General features: G+C 40.2%; 1 non-coding gene and 1 pseudogene across 1 annotated transcript; one reads left to right on the forward strand and one right to left on the reverse strand.

Annotated features, from left to right (window-relative positions):
- Positions 1-2,642: 2,642 nt before the first annotated feature.
- On the reverse strand, positions 2,643-9,207 carry LOC122095306 (annotated as a pseudogene).
- A 14,592-nt stretch (positions 9,208-23,799) lies between these two features.
- On the forward strand, positions 23,800-23,962 carry LOC122095323. Its single transcript, XR_006145095.1, has one exon. It is a non-coding gene; the product is annotated as a U1 spliceosomal RNA (small nuclear RNA).
- Positions 23,963-24,974: the final 1,012 nt, after the last annotated feature.

The following is a 24,974-nucleotide window of genomic DNA, read 5'->3' on the forward strand; positions in this document are numbered from 1 at the left end:
CCATGGAACATTCCTCAATACAATAAAGTCTGTATATGACAAACCTACAGCCAGCATTATACTCAATGTTGAAAAACTAAAGCCATTTCCTCTTAACTCAGGAACAAGACAAGGATGCCCACTCTCTCCACTTCTCTTCAATCTAGTATTAGAATGCCTAGCTACAGCAATAAGACAAGATGCAGACATAAAGGGGTTCCAAATAGGGAAAGAAGAAATAAAACTCTCCCTCTTTGCAGATGACATGATCTTGTATTTAAAGAACCCCATAGACTCCACTCCCAAATTACTCAAGCTGATTCAAAACTTTGGCAAAGTAGCAGGTTATAAAATTAACCCCCCCAAATCAATGGCTTTTCTGTGTGCCAACAATGAGAAAAGTGTGGCTGAAATTAGGAAAGCAACTCCATTTGTAATAGCCCCACAAAAAATAAAATACTTGGAATTAACCAATGAAGTGAAGGACCTCTATGATGAAAACTTTAAAATCTTGAAAAAGGAAATCATCACAGAACTAAAAAAATGGCAAAGCCTCCCATGCTCCTGGATTGGAAAGATTAACATCGTGAAAATGGCAATACTTCCCAAAGCAATCTACAAATTCAACACAATACCTATCAAAATTCCAACCTCATTCTTCAAAGAAATAGAAGAGGCCATCCAAAAATTCATATGGAACAATAAAAGACCCCGAATAGCAAAAACGCTCCTCATCGGAAAGAACACTGCTGGAGGAATATCAATACCAAATTTCAATCTCTACTATAAAGCCATAGTAATCAAAACAGCTTGGTATTGGCATAAGAACAGACCTCAGGACCAATGGAATAGAATTGAAAACCCAGAAATGAACCTACAGACCTATAGCCATCTAATCTTCGATAAGGGAGCTAAAACAATATAATGGAAGAAAGACAGCCTCTTCAGTAAATGGTGCTGGCAAAATTGGTTAACTACATGTAGAAAACTAAAGCTAGATCCTTATATATCACCCTGCACCAGAATCAACTCCAAATGGATCAAAGACCTTGAAGTCAAAGCAGACACTCTGAAAACATTACAAGATGGAATAGGAGAAACCGTAGGTCTCCTTGGCTCAGGCCGAAATTTTTTGAATAGAGACCCGGAAACACAACAAATCAAAGAAATGGGATTGCATAAAGTTGCAGAGCTTCTGCAGGGCAAATGACATAGCTAGCAAGATCAATAGAAAGCCCACGGATTGGGAGAAGATCTTTACAAGCCATACAACGGACAAGGGTCTCATATCTAAAATATACTTGGAACTCAAAAAATTAAACCCCCCAACAACAAATCCTCAAAGAAACAACTGCCCAATAAATAAGTGGGCGAAAGACTTAAAGAGAGACTTCTCTGAATAAGAAAGAAGGATGGCCAATAGACACATGAAGAAATGTTCAACATCCTTAGCCATAAAAGAAATGCAAATCAAAATAACATTGAGATATCACCTCACCCCAGTTAGAACGGCAAAATTCAAGAACTCTAACAACAACAGATGCTGGAGGGGATGTGGACAGAAAGGAACCTTACTTCATTGTTGGTGGGAATGTAAACTTGTTCAACCACTTTGGAAAGCAGTATGGAGGTTCCTCAAAAGACTTCACATAGAACTCCCCTATGACCTAGCAATCCCACTTTTGGGCATTTATCCAAATGTTTACAATCAAGACCACACTAAAGCTACCAGCACAACAATGTTTATTGCAGCATTATTTACCATAGCTAAGATATGGAACCAACCCAGATGCCCCTCAGTAGATGAATGGATCAAGAAAATGTGGTATATATACACAATGGAATTCTATGCCTCCATCAGAAAGAATGACATTGCCCCATTTGTTAGGAAATGGAAAAACTTGGAAAAAATTATATTAAGTGAAGTAAGCCAGGCCCAAAGAAACATAGGTCCCATGGTTTCCCTTATTTGCAATATCTAGTATATGTATGAGTCAAGCGGAAAAGGTCAGATAATGTGATGTCAGGAAAATGAACCCTTAGATATGTATTTTAATGTTTTTTTTCTTTCATGCATGTGTTTCTGACGCACTTACAAGATTATCTCTTTGTTGCTTTGTATGTCCCTTCCCCACAGTATAACCCCTGCTTTCACTATATTTGATGTCAGTATAACTTGTGGAGATGGGGAAAAACCAGTTGTTTAAGGATACAGGTGGACCAGTTGCAACAATGAGAAGTACAAGTTGTCATGTCCAAAACGAGCTTTACAACGTTGGTGTGGGGGGGGGAGGGAGAAAGAGGGGAAGGAGAAGGATTGGGATTGGGGGGGAGGGGGGAGGCTGGGAATGGATATGAAGGGTATACCAAAGGAGGAGGCTGCAATGCTTGGTAAGAAATGTACGCATTATCCTGCCCATGTAATTGTAACCCCTCTGTACAGTTCGTTCACAAATAAAATTAAATTAAATTAAAAGAAAATGTATACTTCTTTATTTATATAAATAGGGTTTTTAAACAATAGTATTTAAAAGAAATCTGCATTTTTAAATTCACCGTCAGTGAATTCCTGACAGGGAAGGCTGAGGATGATGATACATAGCAAGGTCCCACTGCAGGACAACAGTAGCTCAGGAAAGCACCATTCATTTGAGAAGCAGTAGTCAGGCTCTGGCATTCCTGTTGCACTGCTGGCAATGGGAAGTCTTAGACCTTTTCCTCCACAAGACTTCTTCAAATTCCCCCTGTTCATCAGCAGTGGCATCTTGGCACTGCTGATACTTGGACACCAGGTCGTTGATGTTGCTCTTAGCCTCAGTGAACTCCGTCTCGTCCATGCCCTCGCCCGTGTACCAGTGCAAGAATGCCTTGTGCCGCAACGTCGCACTGAACTGCTCTGGGGTGTGCTTAAAGGGTTCCTGGATGACCGTGTTGTTGCCAATGAATGTGGCCAACATCGTGAGGCCATGCAGGGGGATGTCACACACAGGTGTGAAAGCAGATGTCATACAGGGTCTAGTTGTCGATGCAGAAAGTTTCATCTGCATTTTCCACCAACTGGTGGACAGACAAGATGATATTGTAGGGTTAGGTGAGGATGATAGGGTTAGGTGGATAAAGGCTCAGGCCAGCACTGGGAACTAGAGTGTTTGGATGTTAGGGAGGAGGGGTGCCTGTTAGCCCTCTCCTATGGACTATGATGACATACCAAATATGAAGTTGTCTGGTCTGAAACTCTGGCCAAATGGTTCCGATCTCACTGAGTCTAAGGTGCCAGTGTCCAACATCGTGGGCAAGGGATGACACTGAAGGTGTTCATGATTCTATCTGGGAACTCCTCTCAGATCTTGTTGAGAATCAGGGTGCGCATGCCTGACCTGGTGCCACCTCCCAGGGAGTTGGCCAGCTACAAACCCTGGAGACAGCCACACTATTCCACCTCAAAATTTCCAGCACTGATTCCAGCAGCTCGGCTCCCTCTGTGTAGTGGCTGTTGGCCCTGTTCTGGCCTATCAGACACAAAGACATGATGAGACACATACTCCAGGAATGATGACTGTGCTATTTGCATTGTGAAGGCTATAGGCTCTTCTGAGCAACTTTTGCTATTATTTTAGATACACTTTGGTGGAATAAAGGAAATGTTTTCTTTTTTGGGGTCCAGTCGTGGGCCTGAACTCTCGACCTGGGCGCTGACCCTCAGTTCTTCAGCTCAAGGCTAGCGCTCTACCATTTAAGTCCTGAAGTCGTTCCCTATTATTGCCAGGCATTTGAAATCGCCATCAGCGCTGAAACCTTGTTGGAAGCTTTCCTTGCTCGCTCGCTGTTCATTCCCTTCAGAGGCTGCTTGCAGACTGGCATTTATCTGTGCTGATTGAGTGGCCAGGGACATGATATGACTGAAATAAGTGGTTTAGGTGAGGATGATATCTAGATGGATAAAGGCTCAGCTCACCACTGGGAACTGGAGTGCCTGGATGTTAGGGAAGAGGGGTGCCTGTTAGCCATCTTCCATGGACCATGATGACATACTAAATATGAAGTTTCTGGTCTGAAACTCTATGGTTCCGATCTTACTGAGTCTAAGGTGCCAGGCTCTAGGTTCCCCATGATGACCCGAGGAACATATTTGTTGGCTGTGGGAACAAGAGTTGACTTAGGCCTATACTTGACAAGGAACTTAGGGGCAGAGCTTATGATTCTAAGTGGCTCTCAGCATTCATTACAGAAATTACAGCATTTCAGACATGGAAACAGAAAAGATATCTTGAGCATGAACCCCCATGCAAGAGGCTTCAGCAACTTTAAGGACATTGGCAGTTGTCTATTTTCATGAATATTCATTCCTTTGCTTTGGGCATGGTGGCTGAAATCTCAGCTACTCAGGAGGCAAAGATGAGCATCAGGCTTTGAGTCTAAAGGGGCAAAAGAAAGATGACAATATTTTTTTTGGTTCATCATGGGGCTTGAACTCTGGGCCTGGGCACTGTCCCTCAGCTCTTCAGCTCAAGGCTAGCACTCTATCACTTGAGGCACAGTCCCACTTTCAGTTTTCTGAGTTGTTTATTAGAGATAAAGGTCTCAGGGACTTTCCTGCCCAGGCTGGATTTGAACCATGATTCTCATTTCTCAGCCTCCTGAGTAGCTAGGCTGGTGTGAGTCACCATTGCCTATCAGCAAGAACCTTTCTCTTTTTTTGTTAATTTTGTTTTTATTGGAAAGGTGCTGTATAGAGGAGTTACAGTTACCAGAGTAAGGAAATGAGAACATTTATTGTCGAGCATTGTTACACACTCCTTTGTTGTTCTCCCACTATCCCTTCCCTTCCCCAATTACCTTTCTCAAGTAAGTAGCTAAGTGCTGAGCACCAGTGCTTCATGCCTATAATCCTAGCTACTCTGAAGTTAGAGATCAGAGGATCGCTGTTCAAAGCCAGTCTGGGCAGGGTAAGTCTGAGAGACTCTTATCTTCAATAAACTAACAGAAAACCAGAAATGGAACTGTGGCTTAAGTGGTAGAGCTGCTTGCCTTGAGCTGAAGAGTTGGGGCACAGTGTATAGGCCCAGAGTTTAAGCCCCACTGCCAACAAAACAAACAAACAAACAAACAAACAAAAGAGCCAGGTGTAGCTCTTCAGCAAGTAGATGTAGGGGGAATTCAAGTATAATGCTTTCCTGGGAAAAATACATAAAATACATATTTCTTGTGTTATAATGTTTCAATAATTGTTATCAAATAGCACATTTCCCTGTATTCAAATACTCAGAGCAACCTTGGACAATTACTTGCAATTTGCCATTTAACCTGATTTGTCAAAAGGGACATCAGTTAAAATGATACAAACATCAGTTTGAGACTGTCCCCTTTCCTAAACAATCACATGAAGAAAACTGGCCATCCTATCCTGCCTGATACACAGGATCTAATAAAGACACAACATAAAATACTGTTCATACGAGTGACACAATCCCACACAATGACTCTTAACCAAGGAACCACAAGATTAAAGTCATATATCTTACTTAAACTATATTAACACAAAATACCAAGGTGAGGACATCCCAAAATGTAGATCCATAAAACTCCAATACATTAAATAGCTTTGTCCTTTTGTTTGCACTTTTTCATTGGTTTATTACACAGGAGAACCAATTATCTACGATTCTGTTTGTATACAATAATGTAGAATGGAAACTCTTTATATAAAATTAAATGAATTTCACATTGACTGTTACAAAAACTGAAAATCCACTCTGTAGACTTCAGTTAGGTTGTTTGTATTAGGAAAGACAATATGAATCATTTAAAAGCAATGTTTACACATTATTATTGGGTTTTTCTACATCACAGCAATGTTTTTTACTTTAAAAACTTTAAAAAGAATTGGTTGTTGGCTAAGTATTCATATTCAAAATACTCAAGACCAGAACTGTTATAGATTTCAGGGTGAGACACTTTATGCTTTGTGATTTGGACTATTCACATATATATTAGTGACTGAACATCCCTCTTTAAAATTTTAAAATTTTCAATTTCAAAATGATTTTTAGAAATTTAATCTGTATTTTAAAGAGGGCAATGCAACTGGGCTCTGGTTCCTGAAGGGTGTAATTCTAGCTACTCAAAAGTCTGAGATCTAAGGATCGCAGATTGAAGCCAGCTGGGGCAGGAAATTCTGGGAGACTCTCCTCTCCAAGAAACTACCTGAAATATTTGGTGCCATGCCACCTCCTGCGGAATCTGCATGAGATATCACCTTAGACAAAGACCTTCAAGGAAGCATGCCTGCAGGAAGAGTGTGTTGGTTCAAGGCTTCCCATACACTCGGCTGCACCTTTATATCCTCTACCTTTATTCTTACTTTATTCTTACCTATATTCTTCTTGGCTGTACATTCATTGCCTTTATTCTCGTTTTGGCTATTTTTCTATTGATCCACGAACAAAGCATGTTGTTTCTTTCCAGTCCAATAGAGATAGCTTCTCTAAATAGTAAAGACTAGGACCAAAGATTAAATGTGGGCGATGCCCCAATCAATCTATCGTCTGGTGTGATGCTACCTCCAAAACTCCTACAACTTCACAAGTGGTTTTGGGGCTCACGCATAGTAACTATAAAAACAAAATTTCCAGATATGTTAAAACAAGCAGAATTAATGAATTAAACTAAGCTAGAATGAGTTATCCCAGAAGCTCAGAGAGTTCTAAAAATAGGAACCCCTGATAATAAAAGGAAAAGAAAGATTCCCCCAACAGTTATGATTAAGTTTAGTCCAGCTTACATTATAGGGGATAGATGGTGGTTTCTCACAAAATATAAAGTTAGTGACATCACATTTCCTGAACCGACTGATGAACCATTGCCTTATACAGGAGCTGATAAAGATGTAAGTAGATAGATTAATGTAAAAGACAAAAAGGTATTTTGGAACTCATTAGATTTTGTGCAAAGATTAGGTAGATCTAGACCATTATTGTGTTTATTATTAAAACGACAATAAGATAGTTTAAATTAATAATTAGAAATTTATGTGAACAAATATTGGGATTAAAATTATAGAAAACGGAGAATGTTTGACTCAACCTGGAAGTGGTTTTTAGGATAGTTTCAAAGGGACTTAAAAATATATGAAAAAAATAAAAAGAGTACAATATAAGTACAACCCTGTCTTAGGTTTGTTAATTAGTAAACATAAAAAGGCTGAATAGATGACGCATTCTATTTACCTATATGCTTGACTTGTTTCACATCACTTAGCTTAAACAGTTGGTGGGATAGTCATCAATTTTCATGTAATCCATCAATGCTTTGCTTTTCTTAAAAATTGATTACGTGCTTAAATAAACAAAAAAATCTATGTCACAATCTCACACTATATAAAAATGTTAATTCTCCTCAATAAAGATACACTCAGATTCAACTCTTTTGAGTCTGTGTCTGTTTGTCACTTCGTAGACTCCTTGCCCACCTATACCGAGATCTTTGTCCCACCGGTCCCAGTGCTCCGGCCGAGCTGGTCTTTCGCAAGTTGGTACTGGAGATGTGGCTTAAGTGGTAGAACATTAGCCTTTAGCAAAAGAAGCTCATGGTCACTGCCCAGGCCTTGAGCTTAGAAGGACGACTAGCACACAACAAAATGGAATTGAATGGTATTTAAATTATATTTTATCAATTGTTTTAGAATACATATTTAGGCAGTCTCATTTTTAATGATGTAAAACAGGCTCATGCCTGTAATTCTCACTACTCAGGAGGCTGAGGTCGGAGGATCACAGTTCAAAGCCAGCCAGGGCAGGAAAAGACGGTGAGACACTATCTCCAATAAACCACCAGAAAACCAGAAGTGGCGCTGTGGCTTAAGTGGTAGAGCTGCTTGTCTTGAGTTGAAAAGATGAGGGAAAATGCCTATGCCCAAAGTTGAAGCCCCATGACCAAAAAAAAAAAAAAAAAAAATCCAGGTGTGGCTAGTCAGCAAGTATAGGTAGGGGGAATTCAGTAAAAGGCTTTCCTGAGGAAATTCACAAGAGTATACTCAAAAATTAAAACAAGATATATGGTGGAGTGGCTCAGGTGGATCCAGCACTTGGCTTACAAGATCGAGGCCCCAAATTCGAACTACAATACCACCCTAAGAAAGGCAGGAACTCCTACCTTGTCATTAGTATTCCCCGGGGACCTATTCTGCCACGGTATTGGAAGCCAGAGGGAGACACTCACCAGCTGCCTCATTGTAATACACCTCGACTCTCTGCAGCTGTACGCTACTTTCTCCATAGTAGTTGCCAGGGCCATCAATGTTGTGCTCATCGCTTAGATTTCCCAAAACTGAGATGGAAATAGAAGTGTATTATGGCATAGAATGTTAGCTGTCCAAACAATGGATTTTAAAATAACTATAAGAAACCCAAGTCCTGTTGACACAAATATTTTTGTAAAAAAAATTAGATTTTCTAAATTTAAAAAAGCACAAAAATTGATGGTATTTTAGTTTTGTTAATCTCTTTGCTATCTGGCTGAATAGACACCATCTAGGTTCTCCTATGAGTATTCCATCTTATGGGATACCATATTCTGTTTGGATTCTATGATGAGAACCTGGCCTTACATGGACATGAAATTGCCAAGGCAGTAACTTGAAGACTCAGCTAGAAGGGTCTCCAGAACCACAAGGGTCCTCAGAGCATACACCGACAACCACTGATTTAGAAAACACCCAACTTAAGGGAGCATGAAAACTCAGAGAAATTTGCATTAAGGTGGAAGAACTGTTCTCAATTATCAGTTACTCATCAGTTGACAAAAAGGGAATCCTCTGTATCTGTCAGCTCAAAGACACTGCACTCCTTTCATTCAAACCTGACCAAAAATGCATTAGTCTATTCCCAGGAAAGTAAGTACAATGACTTGAGTCTAAGGTAAGACTAAGACATGCAAGGGATTTGAAACCACCCCAGCCTTGCTTAAAAAAACACACCCATCTGGGCCACACAAATTAGGGAAATTGGGGAAGCTATCTGGTGGACTTGATTTCCAGGAAGTTAGGGACTACTATGAAGCCCCACCTACCTCAGCCTAGACATGACCACCACCACCTCCACCCTACAACACCATCCTCTTCCTCCTCATCCCCCTAAATTTGAGACTAGGATCCTAGGCCAGTGCCATGCTCCCCTTTGCGCCAATCTGGCTGCCACAGTGGCCTGCCTGTATGTACACGATCTCCCTCATGGTGTAGGGCTGCAGAGCAGTTGGATGTATGTCTTCAGCATTGGTGCACACAGAGGCAAACAGGTAGGGCTGGGGAGCAGGAATCTAACACAGCCAACTCAGATCCCCATTTAAAACTCTGGTTGTTACAGGGGCAGAGGCGGTGGGGTGGACTTGGTAGGCAGAGCCAGCAGGTGCTCCAACTCAGTCTCACTACTGCTGAGTAATCAGAGAAAGCTACCAGTTACCACTTAGCTTTGGCATCCAGCTGTCAGCCTCAAATCAATTAGCACAGTTGCCACTCTATTTGGAACCTCTTGTCACACTGCCACCCACCTCCCCACCCTGACTCACAAAAGAAGCTGAACCCTGGGATCCAGGAAGCAAGAGAAGGGGCTTCCTCTACACAAGGTACTTTTTCCAGAAGCCTACATTCAATTTTTGATTGGAGGCCCTAGAACTGAAGGGGCACTTTCAGCTGTGATCCCAAGAGCAAGGACAAACTGTTGGATTCCGTGACTGATCCACTTTCCATTCTGGGAAGAGTCAGGGGTTTAGGGCCTTGCCTTCATACTCAGGTTTTCTTTTCTTTTCTCTTAAAAGTAGCTTGCTTTATTACTTAAGCCATAGGTCTACTACAGTCTACTTTTTGTTTCATTTGACTTCTGCTCCGAGCGTGAGAACTCAGCTCCTGTTCTGTGTGTGTGTGTGTGTGTGTGTGTGTGTGTGTGTGTGTGTGTGTGTGTGTGTGTGTGTTTGGCCAGAGTTAGGCAGGTTGGTGTTAGGGCTTGAAATTAAGGCCTGGTGACTCTTTCTGAGATGTTTACTATTATTGAGATTAGGTGATTACCTAAATTTCTCTTATTTCAGAATATTGTAGAATAGTGATATTTAGTTGAAGTCACAAACATATTTTAACCTTCACAATGCAAATTGTCATTATCATGGTCGATAAAGTTTGTGAATTCTATAAGCTTTGACAATTTAATTCTATAAGCTTTGATAATACAATAATTTCTTCCAGGTGATATTTACATTTCTTTCCTTTTGCTTACTGTAAGATGTTCTGTCTTTCACACTCATTCTTCTCCTCTCTTTCTGAGGTTTTATTGATTTACTTATTTAACTGAAGGGTAGATGGCTCTACTACTTGAGCCACAGCTAAACTTCTGCCTTTTTTTAAGTGGTTAATATGAGGCAAGAATCCCATGGGTAGTCCAGGGCAGTACAGAGAGGCTTGAAATCTGAGGAACAGAGTTCAAAGTCAGCCTGGGAAGGAAAGTCAATGAGACTTTTATCTCCAGTCAACCTAATAGGTGGAAGATAGTAGAGCTGTAGCCATGAGCAAAACGCTTCAAGTTTAAGTCCCTCTATTGAGCACACTGAAGAAAGTTTCATGGACTTTTCTGACCAGGATGGCTTTGAACCATGATCTACAGATTTCAGTGTCCTTAGAATTCATAATAATAAGTGTGAGTCAACATTTACAAATCTGTAATTACCTCTTCTTTCACCTTTTCAGTTACTTATTATTTCTCTCTTTCTTTTTGGTATTTGTTCTTAGGTGCTAGTTCTTATGCTGTTTTTTTTTTTTCTTTCTCTTGAAACTACCATGCTCTACAACTTTGACCACAGGTGAACTACAGGCTGTTTTTCTTTTTTGTAGCTCTCTTTCTAGGGCTTAAACTCAGGTCACAGTGACTGAGTTTTATTTTTTTTAAATTGAGTGGTGGTTGTTATGTCTTGAAATTAAGTCACGATGACTTTCCTTGAGGTTTATTTATTTTTACATTAATAGAAGCTGGTTTCACTACTTGAGCCACAGCTCAACTTTTGCATTTTTTTGTGGTTAATAGGAGATTAGAATATCAAGAGCAAGTCAAGAGCATTACAGAGAGGACTGAAATCTGAGAATCATGGCTCAATGCCAGTCTTGGACAAGAAAGTCAATGAGACAATTATCTCTAATAACCATCAAGAGGTAGGAAGAAGTAGACCTCTAGCCATTAGCAAAACATAGCAAGTTCAAGACCCCATACTGAACACAGTAAAATATGTCTCCTGTACTTTCCTACCTGCGCTGGCTTTGAACCACAATCCTCAGATTTCAGTAATCTGAGCAGGTAGAATTACAGTTTTGATTTAGAAAGCCTTAATATGTTCCTTTTTGCACCTTTTCATTTATTTGGTTGTCCCTTCCCACTTTTTCAAAGTTCATGTCCTTTATTATTAGGTCCTACCCATTTATGCTTAGCATTTATTAAATTAATCATTTTACTGATTTTGTCAGTTGTGGGGCTTGAACTCAGTGCCTAGGCACTGTCCGTCAGGGACACAGCAGGCATACTGCTACTTTCAGACACAGTGCCACTTCTACTTACTTGGAAAAAACAGTCACCAGGGGACTTTTTAGACTAGGCTGGCTTCCAAATGTGACTCACAGATCTAAGCTTCCTGAGTAGCAAGTATTATAGACATGAGCCAGAGGCACCTGGCTTGTTTTTTTTTTTTTTTTTTTTTTTTTACATCAATACTACCAGGCTCTACATTTAGGCCACACTACTTCACTGTCGATGAGATTTTTGGCCTTTTGTTTTTTGCTCAAAGCTAGCAGGAACAAAAACTCAACTCCTGAAGGGTTTTTTTTTTGGCAGTGGGGAGGCTTGGATTCAAGGCCTAGTGACTCTCGCTGAGGGTTGTTTTGTTTTGGGTATTTTGTTTTTCATTTCAAAGCTAGCAGGCTCTACTGGTTGAGCCTCAGCTCAACTTCAGCCTCTATTTTTCTTTTAGTGGTTAATAGCAGATAAGAGTCCCATGGGAACCAAAGCACTACACAGTATCCTAAAATCTAAGGATTACAGTTTGAAGCCAGCCTGAGCTGGAAAGTCCATCAGTCTCATCTCCAATGAACCACATGAGACAGGAAGTAGTATTTTTAAACTTGAGTAAAAACCCTTAACTTCAAGCCCATGTCTAGCACACTCAAAAAGAAGTTAGTTGGACTTTCCTGCCCAGGCTGGATTTGAACTCTGATCTTTACATTTCAGCTTGTATTAAAGGTATGAGTCTATATTTAAAAAAAACTAATTGGCCCTTTTTTCTTCACATACATTTATTCATTTGTTTGTTCCCTGTCTTGTTTTTAGGGCCTCACCAATCTTGCTGAAGGATAGCATGCTCTAAAACTTTAGTAACAGTTGCAATTTGGTTCATTTTTTGGCTTTGGTGGTTTGTAGGAGGTAAGTATAGACACTCCCACAGGGTCCTGAATTATACTGATTATGATTCAATGTCAGGGGACAAGGAACATTCATGAGACTCTTATCTCAAATTAACCTCCAAAAGATTGGAAATGGTCAAACAAAAACTTGTACTTCATATCACAGAAAGGAACACACACACACTCATACGCGCGCACGCACATTCACACACACACACACACACACACACACACGCACACAGACGCAATGGGATTTCCTCTCCTGGCTGGGTTGGAATAGGAATGCTCAATTTCAGTGTTTTGAGTAGCTAGAATTACAAGTGTGAGCCACCAGTTTCTTGTTAATTTTATCATTTTTAAGACTCTTTGTGCTCTCTTCCACTTTTTAAAAAAATTATTGTGGTTGTCTTAGTGCTAGATCTGTTTTTCACTTAGCTTTATTTTTTACTTTTTTTCTTAGCTTTTTCTTAGCTTTTTTATGTTCAATTTTGCTACTCTACCACTTCAAAAACAGTTCCAATTCTTTTTGCTGATTAGTTGGAGATTAGAGGCTCATTGACTTCCTGCCCAAGCTGGCTGTGAACCACAGTCCTCAGATTTGAGGATACTGTGTAGTGCCCTTGGCTTGCTGTGGGACACTTCTGTCCTATTTACCACCAAAAAAATAAAGAGAACCTGCTAGCCTTGAATTAAAAAAATACTTGGACGTCTAATTCTGGTACTAATAAATTGTACACACTGCTTGATCTATTAAAAAAAAACAAAACAAAAAACCAAAAACAACTTATGCGCAGTGACCAGGTAATAAGGATTCCTGACTGATAACCTGAACTCATTTCCCAAAGCCTTTTTTAGATATATATGGTCATTTGTGTCAGCTGAGGAGAGATTAAAGAACAAGGCTTTACAGGCCAGTTGCTCATGACTTGGAAATCAGGATCCATTGGCAAAGCTTTTCAGAGAATGACTAAAAACTCACTCTTCACAATTCCAAATGGTTTTTTCCTCTGTGCAAAGGAAAGAGAGATGAGAAGGAAGAAATATGGGAAACTAAGAACCCTCAAACAAGGTAAGTTATGTTAACTTTATTAGATAAAGTAAAACATAGTTGTACAGTGTGCAATCCAGAAAAGGACATGTCACTTCTGTGTGGATCCAAGTGAATTTAGTTAATTAATCGATGGTAAGGAGTAAAACCCACTATTGTATTTACAGAAAGGAGGTACATGGCAGGCAAGTCAGTTCACTAACCTCAAGGATTTTGAACACAAAGGAGTGAAAGTGTTTGACTCTAGCCGGGCGCTGGTGGCTCACGCCTGTAATCCTAGCTACTCAGGAGGCTGAGATCTGAGAATTGCGGTTCAAAGCCAGCCCGGGCAGGAGAAACCGTGAGACTCCAATCTCCAATAAACCACCAGAAAACCGGAAGTGGCGCTGTAGCTCAAGTGGTAGAGCGCTCGCCTTGAGCTGAAGAGCTGAGGGACAGCGCCCTTGCCCAGAGTTCAAGCCCCACGACCGACAAAAAAAAAAAAAAGAAAGTGTTTGACTCTGTTTGGGCAACAGGAAGGAACAGAGCTGAGGAGGACTGAGATGTGCAGACGTTCCCCAAGAAAGATCTCACTGACATCAAGTCTTCAGATGCATGCTGGTTGTCAGTGGCTCATGCTTGTAATCCTACTCAGAAGGCTTAGATCTGAGGATTGTGGTTTGAAGCCATCTGGGATAAGAAAGTTTGTAAGTCTTTTATGTTTTACAACTCAAGAATATTCGTATTTGTTGCTAATTGCAACCCAAGGCAGTGCAATGGGATACCAAGCTGAAGAAAATTAGAAAATACACAAACAGGTATAGAGAAAAAGAAAAAAAATCAATCAGGACCCGGAGTCCCAAGGCTCACTGGCACCTGGGCCCCAGGTCACACAAGCAATCATATTTGTTTGAATTCACACTGGGAAGGTTACCATGGATATAAGCAAAAATGAAGCTTCTATATTGCAATAAGAGCCACCACAATGAGTGAGAAACACTGGTTCCCTTTTTGTTTTGAGAAAGGAGAATGCAATCCAGAGAACATCCAGATATTTGGTCTATTCTATCTAGCTTCCTAGGTTAAGTTGTCAATTCTTTTACCTCCCAGGGTTCAAGGCCTTTGAAGCACTATGGAAGGAGCCAATAGCTTAACCCTCTCCAGAGCTGTTTTTTTTTTTTTAAATTGTGAAAATACCATACAGAGGAGTTACAATTACATTGGCAAGATAGTGAGTACATTTCCTATCAAGCATTGTTGCCTCCTCCTTTGTTTCCCCTTACCATCCCTTCCCCTCTCAACCCCCCTTTCCCCTCCCCCTACCTAAGTTGTAAAGTTCGTTTTTCGAAATAACATCTTATACATTTCATTGTTGTAATGGGTTCACCTGTAACCCTATTTATATATTGATTGATTGATTGATTTTTTTATTGTGAAAATACCATACAAAGGAGTTACAATTGCATGGGCAAGATAATGAGTACATTTCTTATCAAGCATTGTTGCCTCCTCCTTTGTTTTCCCTTCCCATCTCTTCCCATCTCCCACCCCTCCCCCCGCCCCTTCTACACCCGCCCCAATGTTGTAAAGTTCGTTTTTCGACATACCATGTTGTACATCTCATTGATGCAATGGGTCCACCTGTATCCCTATTTAAACAATTTGTTTTTTCCCTTCCCTTCCACAAATTATACCAATATCAAAGACAGTGAAAACAGGGCTAATACCATGGGGGAGGTACATACAAAGCAACAAAGACATCATTTTATAAATATGTTGGAAACAATCACAAGAAAGAAAAAAAAAACATTTGAATCCTTATCTTGGGGTTCATTTCACCTAACATCAACTTGTCTGACAGTTTCTGTTTGTCTCAGACATATACTAGTTATTTCAAATAAGGGAAACCATGGGACCTATATTTCTTTAGGCCTGGCTTACTTCACAGAGCTGTTTTTTAACCTTTCCATGGTCAGCTCTCAGCTTTCTGAGTACTATTGAGGTGGTGTTCCAACCTCTCAAACCTTTTCCAGGTTCAACAGCTCAGCTTGAGTCTCCTACATCTATATACATTAATAGTATGGTTTACAAACAGTAAAAAAAGAAAAATAATATTAGACATTTAAACAGAAATAACTGACTGCATTCTTTTATCCAGGACAAAAAAATTTAGCACTGCTGCTTTTAGTCACTAATAACACTTTTTTTAGATATAATTTCATCGCTTTCATAAAACCTCCTACATAGTCCTTAGAGTGTCTTTTTGCCTCCCATTTTTATTTATTGCATTTGCATAGTAGTATATCATCCTTAAAATCATTTCATCTCATAATTAAAGTTTATCTTGTAAGTAAATACTTGTGAGACTCCAATAAAATATCAAAAAAGCTGAAAGTGGAGCTGTGGCTTAAGAGCTATAGTACAAGCCTTGAGCAAAAGAGGCTCAGGGGCACTGTACAGGCCCAAAGTCGAATTCCTAGTGTCCACACATACACAAACCCCCACCCCAGATCCCACACACAATCAGATGATAATGTCTATCAAGTTCTTCCTTAGGATGATCTTGGTGATGTCAGCAACTGTATCAAGTTTCTATCTCTCTTCCATGCATTTGTGGTAGTAGACAGCAGAGTCGCTGTAGTATAACACGTGTCTAAGACCTGGCATTAGCAAAGGCTGTCATGTAACATATCCAACACAATGTCCAGCTCTCTTGATGGTAGATCTGCACATCTTGGGACTTGATGGGACCCATGTACTCCAACTCGGTTTCCCATCCTCTGTGCCACCTGCTGCAATGATTCATTATCCATACCAAATAAGTTTCTTAACCTTTCCCAAATGATCTGAATACTGGATGCCAGAGACCTCACGGAGACACTCTGCGGCTATTCCCCTCCCTGACAGGCCATTTTACCTCCTATGCGCTCCTCACAAATGTGGGCAATGGTCTCTGAGAGACTTCGTGCCTGATCTTGGAGAGATTTAGTTTCATTGTGTCCATAAGCTTTGGGAAATCATGCAGTGAAGGGTCCAGGTTAGGAACATAGCTCCTCCTTCTGGAGGTTTTCCTGTATGTTCTCTTGGCCATTGAACAGAAGTGGGGTCTCTGAAAGGAACTTGTATGGTGTTCTCTGTCTGGCTTGGTCCATATAATATAGAACCACTTTCCCATCCCTTCAATGATTTAGGCATGCTGTATGTGATTTGTGCTGCACTGCTCGCAATGCAGTAACAATGTAGAGATCACAACTGGATGTTGTGTGGCTAGCTGTCCATACTTGGACATGAGTTCCCTGACCGGCAGGGCCCATAACTCCATGCTGGGAAAGTGAGAGGAAGATTAACTGGCTTATATCCGTGTAGTCTGAATGACCCCAGGAGGCATTGAGGCCTCCTCTTCATGTCCACGGCCCCTCAGCATATTGATAAAAATGACACACCATGCCCAGTCATCACCAAAATGCTCACCTGGTCCTGGGCATTATCACCACCATCTCACCCACTTCTCGCAAATTCAGTTAAAATGCTGCTGTCCATGAGTAAAGAGCAGAGGACAAGAAAGCAGGTACCCTAGGGAAAGTAAATACTGGACCTCTTCCACGGTGAGAAGACAATGCAACCTGCAACTATAGAATAGCGAAGGAGTTAAGATGGTTGTGCACACAGCCTGTGCAGAAAAAATGCCAGATCTAGTATGCCCTGTTCAGAGTTTCAGTCCATAATCATCTATAACAAAGACATCTCAGGTACAGATAAACCAAGTTCATAGTGTCTTTCCTTCTTTTAGTCTGTGCCATTCTGGGGTTTGCACTCAGAAAATGGACACTATCCCTGAAGTTTATGTTTTTTTCCCTCAAGGCTACTGCTTTACCAGTGGAGCCACAACTCTACTTCTAGGTTTTTTTTGTACATAATTGGGGATAAAAGTCATACAGGCTTTCCTACCCAAGTTGGCTTCAATCACTGATCTTCAGCCTCATGAATAGCTAGGATTACAGGCTTGACCACTGAGTCTGGCAGCAACCATCTTCCTTTTTTATTTCCTTTTCTTTATTTTTTGTCAGTTATGGGCCGGAATTCTGGGCTTGGGCACTGTCCCTCATCTCTTCAGATCAAGGCTAGTGCTGTACCACTTGAGCCACAGCATGTCTTCCAGCTTTCTTTCATCTTATGTGGTACTGAGGAATTGAATCCAGGGCCTTATGCATGCAAGGCAAGCACTCTACCACTGAGCCACCTTCCCAGCCTCATCTTTCATTTTCTTAAAAAAACATTAATAGGAATATGATGTTCAGAGGGGTAACAGTTAAGCCAGTGAAATTAAACAGTTGTCAGGTAATGAATACATTTTTGGGAGACAATTACAACCCTTCCCTTGCTCTAAGTTTATGTCTCCCACTGTGGGTTTTTTGTGGTTAATTGGAGATAAGAGTCTTCCAGACTTTGCTGCCCAGGGTGACTTTGAAGTACAATCCTCAGACATCAGTCTGCTGATGAGTTAGGATTAGAAGCTTGAGATTTAAAGACAGGACGACTCTTCTGAAGGTTGTTCTATATTGCCTATAGGGCTGTGGGCCTGAATGGACTTAGGCAGTGAATGCCAGGCAGGTCTCTCATCTGGAAGCATGTGTCCTACTTAAGCCTGACTGGCTCTCAGAACAGATAGGTGATGCTTTCAGAGCAAGAAACAGTGTGTAGTAGCTCAACAGAAGTCTTCACTGTATTTGTCTTATTCAACAACTACTGAGTTGCTTATATTATCAACACTTTTTCTTTCTAAAAACATATGTATTGTAAGATTGCAGTACCTACAGATTTGTAATGGCCTAGGAATATATGTGTGTTATCAGATTTAACATTCAACCTACATAAGTGTTCCAAATCATGTTTTATTTATCTTAAAGTAGTTCTTGAATATTACTCTTTATTAGTAATGATATTATTAATATAAGTATTAAAGTTCTTCAAACATGTTTCTCTTACTAGATGAATCCTTACAGTGACATTGAAAGCATCTTCTGGAGTAGCAATGGAGAAGATACTTGGTGAATACAAAGAATGAGGATGAGAAGTGTGAAAAACAGAACTAAGAGACTTACAAGTGTGACTGGGAAACATCTTCCACAGAGAAGAATCCCAGACTTTTGAAGGTATGTCAGTGTGAGAATAGGTCTTTAACCAGTTCACGTGACCACATGGGTGAGTCTCAATGTTGCCACTTAGATATTATTTTGATTCCTATATGAAAGACTTATGTCCAATGGGCTTTCACAACCCCAGATTTATGAATATTTGCTGTCTTCTTTCCTTCAATATTACTTCATACTTTAGTATTGAGTGCATTTTTTCTTTTAAAACATGAAAACAACACCATCTTTTGGACTGAGGTGTTTCCTGTCTCCCTAAGAATAGCTCTGGTATTTAAGAGTATTCCTGACAGGTTCCAGTGCCTCACTTCTTTAATACTAGCTACTCATGAGGCTGGATTTGAATATCACAGTCGAAGCCTGCCTTGGTAGGAGAGTCCGTCAGAATCTCATCTCCAATCAACTACCAAAAAAGCCAGAAGTGGAGCTGTGGATGAAGTGGTAGAGAAGCAAAAAAGGCATAAGGGCAGGCTGCACTCAGCCTGAGCCTGAGCCCCTGCCCAGCCTTCAGGCACACACACACACACACACACACACACACACACACACACACACACACACACGCACGTGTCTTCCTGCCAGGCTTGTCCATGGAGTCCCATAAAATTGTTGGAGACCTCTCTTCAAATGGACTCACCCTTTTATTCACTCCATTAATGTGGGAATTGACTCTCAGTAACCTATATCTATTGATTCAGGTTGTGTATTTTGCATCCCACTTCCTCTGCTTGTTTTCTGAGGTGAGTCTTGTTGCTCAATACAGCTGTCCATACACTTCAAGATGCTGCTTATGGTCTCGGGGCCTGCATTCACACTCCAAATGGAAAAATAAAATATAACCTGAGACACTCTGCTTACTTTGAGGACCATCTATCCAGGCAAGGGCAGCTCCCTATGAATGGCATATTGGAAGCCAGGCTCAGGGTGTTCAAAACAAACAGAAGTGAAGTGTGGAGGGCTTGAGTTGTTCTGAGGAAAAGCAGAGAATGGAGGAAGACAGAGAAACTGGGAAAAGACAACCTACCTTCCCATGTTTCCTTGCAGTTCCTGATCCACAGTATAACCTTTGCTAATTGCTCTGCTGTGTGTGTGTGTTTATGTGTGTCTTTGTGAATGTTTGCATGTGCACAGTGGCTCTGGGCCTTGAATTCAAGGGCTGGGCACTGGGAAGTCAGGATGGGCACTGGGAAGTCAGGATGAATGTGAGCAGGTATATCATATGAGTGTGTGGAAGTAACTCCATCAAACCTCTCAGTGTGTGCAACTAGTATATACAGATGAAAGTGAAAAAAATGATTAAACAATGATCAAACAACTCCTTCCTAAGCTATTTAGAGATAACTTTAAAAAGTATCAGAAAGCATTGTTGGTAGGGGATATGAAAACAGCTGTAGTTAAAACTATGGGATTATTCAAGCCAGGTGCTGGTGGCTCATACTTGTACGCCTACTCAGGAAGCTGAGAACTAAGGATCATTATTTGAAACCTTCCTAGGCTGGAAAGTTATGACACTGTATATAAGATATACTACTCAGAAAAAGCTCAAAGTGTTGCTCTGGTGCTCAAGCGGTAGAATGCCCTAAGTTCAAACCACAGGACTGGCAGAAAAAAGAAATAGTCCAAACTTAAGATGTCTAGGGAGTTTTAGACTAAATATCCTATAAAAACAAATTACTATATCTTGGGGCTCATTTGTTGTTGTTGTTGTTTTAGATATGTTATGTAAGTGTTTGGTTTTCTTTGTATATTATTCCCCCTATGGTATATTCCCTTTTGTCACTGTACTTGACTTTCATACCCTGCATCTTGTATATATATTTTTCTAATTTTGGGAGGGGAAGGGAAATTAAAAACGCTAAAACAAGGACACAGGATGACGTGTTGCAACAATGATAGCCATAAGACAGTATGTTGGAAATGAACTTTACAACTTCGGGTCGGGAGGGGAAGATTGCGGGAGGTGGAGGAGGTAAGGGATAATGGAAGAAAAACAAGGGAAGGGGTAACAATGCTTGACCAGAAATGTACTCATTGCCTTATTTATGTAACTCTAGCCCCTCTATAGACTCTTTACAATAAAATAAAATTTAAAAAATGAAAAATAACTAGTTATAACTAAAGTATGAAAGAAAAAAAAAAACTTTCACCAACTGGCCTATGGCATCAGTAATTAGAAATACAGTCAATACAAATAAATTGCAATACCCCTACAGATTCATGCCCATGGCTACTTCACCTTCCTTGTCCCCTTGGGAAAGTCAGGAGAAATCATTACAAGCTTCCTATCCTATGACAGTCTACTCAATACCTGTACCAAGATTGTCATCTGTAGGACATCAGATAGAAAAAGTCAATATTCCTTCCAAAAGGTTTTCAAATGAGCCTCATAAACCATAGCCTCCTACTGTCCTGATTTAAATCTTATTTCCCTGCCCAAGCTACAAATACATATAAACTTGTGGAGGGCTCTAGAGAGATGGACAAAGACTTATAAAACATGTACTATGTTTCACACCTGTAGATAACTAAAACTAGATCCTTATATAGCACCCTGCAACAGAATCAACTCCAAATGGATCAAAGACCTTGGAGTCAAAGCAGATAGCCTGAAAACAATACAGGAAGGAAGAGGAGAACCTCTAGGTTCCTTGGCACATGCTGAAAGTTTCTTAATAAAGACCCAGAAACACATCAAATCATAGAAAGGTTGGACAAATGGGATTGCATGAAACTGCAGAGCTTCTGCATGGCAAAGGACATAGCTAGCAAGATCAATAGAAAGCCCAAGTACTGGGAGAAGATCTTCACTAGCCATACAATGGACAAGGGTCTCATATCTAAAATATATTTAGAACTCAAAAACTTAAATTCCCCAAGAACAAATCTTCAAAGAAACAACTGCCCCATAAATAAGTGGGCTAAAGACTTTAAGAGAAAGGTCTCTGAAGAGGAACTAAGAATGGCCAATAGACACATGAAGGAATCCTCAACTTCTCTAGCCATAAAAGAAATGCAAATCAAGACAATGTTGAGATTCCACCTCATCCCAGTTAAAATGGCTATAATCAAGAACTCTAATAATAACAGATGCTGGAGGGGATGTGGTCAAAAAGGAACCTTACTGCACTGTTGGTGGGAGTGTAAACTTGTTCATCCACTTTGGAAAGCAGTATGGATAGTCTTCAAAAGACTCGACATAGAGCTTCCCTATGACCCAACAATCCCACTTTTGGGCATTTACCCAAATGATCACAAACAAGGCTACCAGCACAACTGTTTATTGCAGCATTATTTACCATAGCTAAGGTATGGAACCAACCCAGATGTCCCTCAGTAGATGAATGGATCAAGAAAATGTGATATATTTATATATGTATATATATGTATACATACATACATATACACACACACATATATATATACATATGTGTGTGTGTGTGTGTGTGTATATATATATATATATATATATATATATATAAAATAGAATTCTATGCCTCCATCAGAATTACCTCATCCCACTTGTTAGGAAATAGAAAGACTTGGAAAATATTATATTAAGTGAAGTAGGCCAGACCCCAAAAAACGTAGGTCCTATAGTTTCCCTTTTTTGCAATAACTAGTATATGTCTAGACAAGAAGGAAAGATCAAAAGCTATGTACATATGACCATATAGGATGATGTTAAGTGAAATAAACCCCAATACCGGAGTTCCAGTGCTTTTTTCTTCCTTGCTATTGTTTTTAACATATTTATAATGTACTATGTGATTTTTTTTTGTTTCTCTGGTATGTTCTTCCTCCAGGGTATTACTCCTGTTTTCACTGTATTTGTTTCTGGTGACCTGCATCTTGTATGTACATAACAAGATACTTAAATAAGGATACAGTTTAACCCATTGTAACAATGAGATGTACAAAATTTAATGTAAACAAACTTTACAACATTGGTGGGGGGTGGGAGGTGTTGGGAAGGTGGGGAGGGAAGGGATGTTTGGGGAAAAGAAAGGAGGTGGTGACAATGCTCGCTAGGAATTGTACTCACTACTTTACTCAAGTAACTGTAAAACTTCTGTACAATATTTTTACACTAAAACATTTTAAAAACAGCTTAAAGAACATACAATATGTTTTAATAAATTGGATGAGGATTCATAAAAGGCATGTTTTGAATTTTCTTTATTTTTAAAATAGAATGAGGGCTGGGAAGTTTGCTTAGCGGTAGAGTGATTGTCTTGCATGCGTGAGGCCCTGAGTTTGATTACTCATCACCACATAAGTAGGAAAAAGCCAGAAGTGGTGCTGTGGGTCAAATGGTAAAGCACTATTCTTCATCTAAAGAGCTGAAGGACAGTGACCAGGCCCAGATTTCAGTGTTCAGGCCCCATGACTGACAAAATGAAAGAAAGAGAGTTGAGATAGTGTCCAGGGCCGAAGTTCAAGCCCTGAAAAAGTACCCCCTCACCAAACACAAAATCATACACAGGGCTGGGATTCAGCTTAGCAGCTTACCATGCATGAGTTTTGATCCCTAAAACAAGGAAAGGGAGAGATTGGGTGAGGGAAGAGAGAGGGAGGGAGAAAAGGAGAGGGAGAAATAACTGCATATAGAAAAGAGGGTAGCTCTGCATAATAAATGATATTCATTAGGGTACATGGTCAGGCAAACATTTTCTGTAAAGGAACAAAGTACGTCCAGGCCTTGGGAGCCACATGATATGCCGTAAGTATTACATTCTTCTGTGGCAATGTGACAGAGGACACAGATAGAATGAATGCATTAAAACTTTACTAGCATTCACTGAAATTTGAATTCTATTTTTATTTGAAATATGGCTAGTGTAACTGTGTGTCTGAATTTTTAATTTTATGCAATTTTGCTTACTGTAAGAATTGTCACTTACAGCTTTGTGGCTGGCTACCCAACTGAGTAGAACAAGTCTGGCCTCTAATGAAGTCTTAGAGAACCTCCAAAGTAATCCAGGAATACAAGCAACGGAAGTCACTCACCTTTTTGGTAGTCACAGTAAGAAACAGTAAAACAAGAAAATAAATGAACCTACAATTAAAAACACCAAAGGAGCTTTAAGCAAAATTCAGCAAAATTTATCTAGTATTTAAAGCTTAATCCTCAGATTTCAGCATTCTGAGTAGCTAGGATTACAAATGTGAACTACTCTCATGTATTTGTTAGTTTTTTAAATACCAAGTCATCATTGTCACTTACCTGGCAGGGGAGATACCATGATCACGAAGGTGGTTTTCCCAGGGCAAGGCTTATCTATTGCACTCCAGATGTGCTGACACCGTGATTTCCCCAAATGTGGGAAATTCGACTGCATAATTTATCGTAGTGGGGGACTGTGTTAGTGCTCTTTTCTGGATAGATAGATAGGTAGATGGATGGATAGATTGATAAATAGCATTGTATTTTATACTGCCCTCGTCTCCTTTCCTGCACTCAGCAGTCACTTGGTCCTAAGGATACTGTAAAGGATGAGGTACCTCTAGGCTTACTTTGTAGTTTCTAGGAACTACAAGGAGTAGAGAAATCAGCTACAACTCACCATGAGAAAATAAATGAGGAAGTTGGGTGCAGGTGGCTTACACATGTAATCCTAACTACTCAAGAGGCTGAGATCTGAGGATTGCAGTTCAAAGCCAGCCCAGTTAGGAAAGCTCAGGAGATTCTTATCTTCAATTAACCACCAGAAAACCAGAAGTGGGCTCTGGCTCAAGTGGTAGAGCACTTCACTTGAGCTGAAGAGCTCAGGGACAGCACCCAGAGTTCAAGTCCCATGACTTACAAATAGAAAGAAAACAAATGAGTAACCAGAGCCAATGGCTCATACTTGTAATTCTAGCGAGTCAGAAGGCTGAAATCTGAGAATCAAGGTTCAACACGAGCCTAGGAAGGAAAATCTATGAGATTCTTATTTCCAATTAACCACTGAAAACCATAAGTTACAATGTAACTCAAAGCGGTAGAACACTAGCCTTGAGCAAAAAGATCAAGGACAGGATCCAGAAACTGAGTTCAAGCCCCACAACCGAACAAAAAAAAAAAAAAAAGAAAAGAAAAAGGAATGAGAAGCCACCTTAATGAAATAGCTAAGCAAGTACAATATACAGAATAACTCCTCCCTTCCTTCTTTTCTTCCTTCTATTCCTTCACATCCTTTCCCCCTTTCTATCCTAGAACTTAAACTCAGGGCTTCATGCATTTTAGGTAGGTACTCTACTAGATGATCCATACATGTGCTTTTTTTGGCTTTAGTCATTTTTCTTTCTTTCTTTCTTTTTGGAGGGCGGTCCAGTCATGGGGCCTGAACTTTCGGCCTGGGCACTGTCCTTCAGCTCTTCAGCTCAAGGCTAGCATTCTACCACTTGAACC

This window comes from Dipodomys spectabilis, unplaced genomic scaffold, assembly GCF_019054845.1.
Source record: "Dipodomys spectabilis isolate Male_0828 unplaced genomic scaffold, ASM1905484v1 ptg000343l, whole genome shotgun sequence".
Lineage (NCBI taxonomy): Eukaryota > Metazoa > Chordata > Mammalia > Rodentia > Heteromyidae > Dipodomys > Dipodomys spectabilis.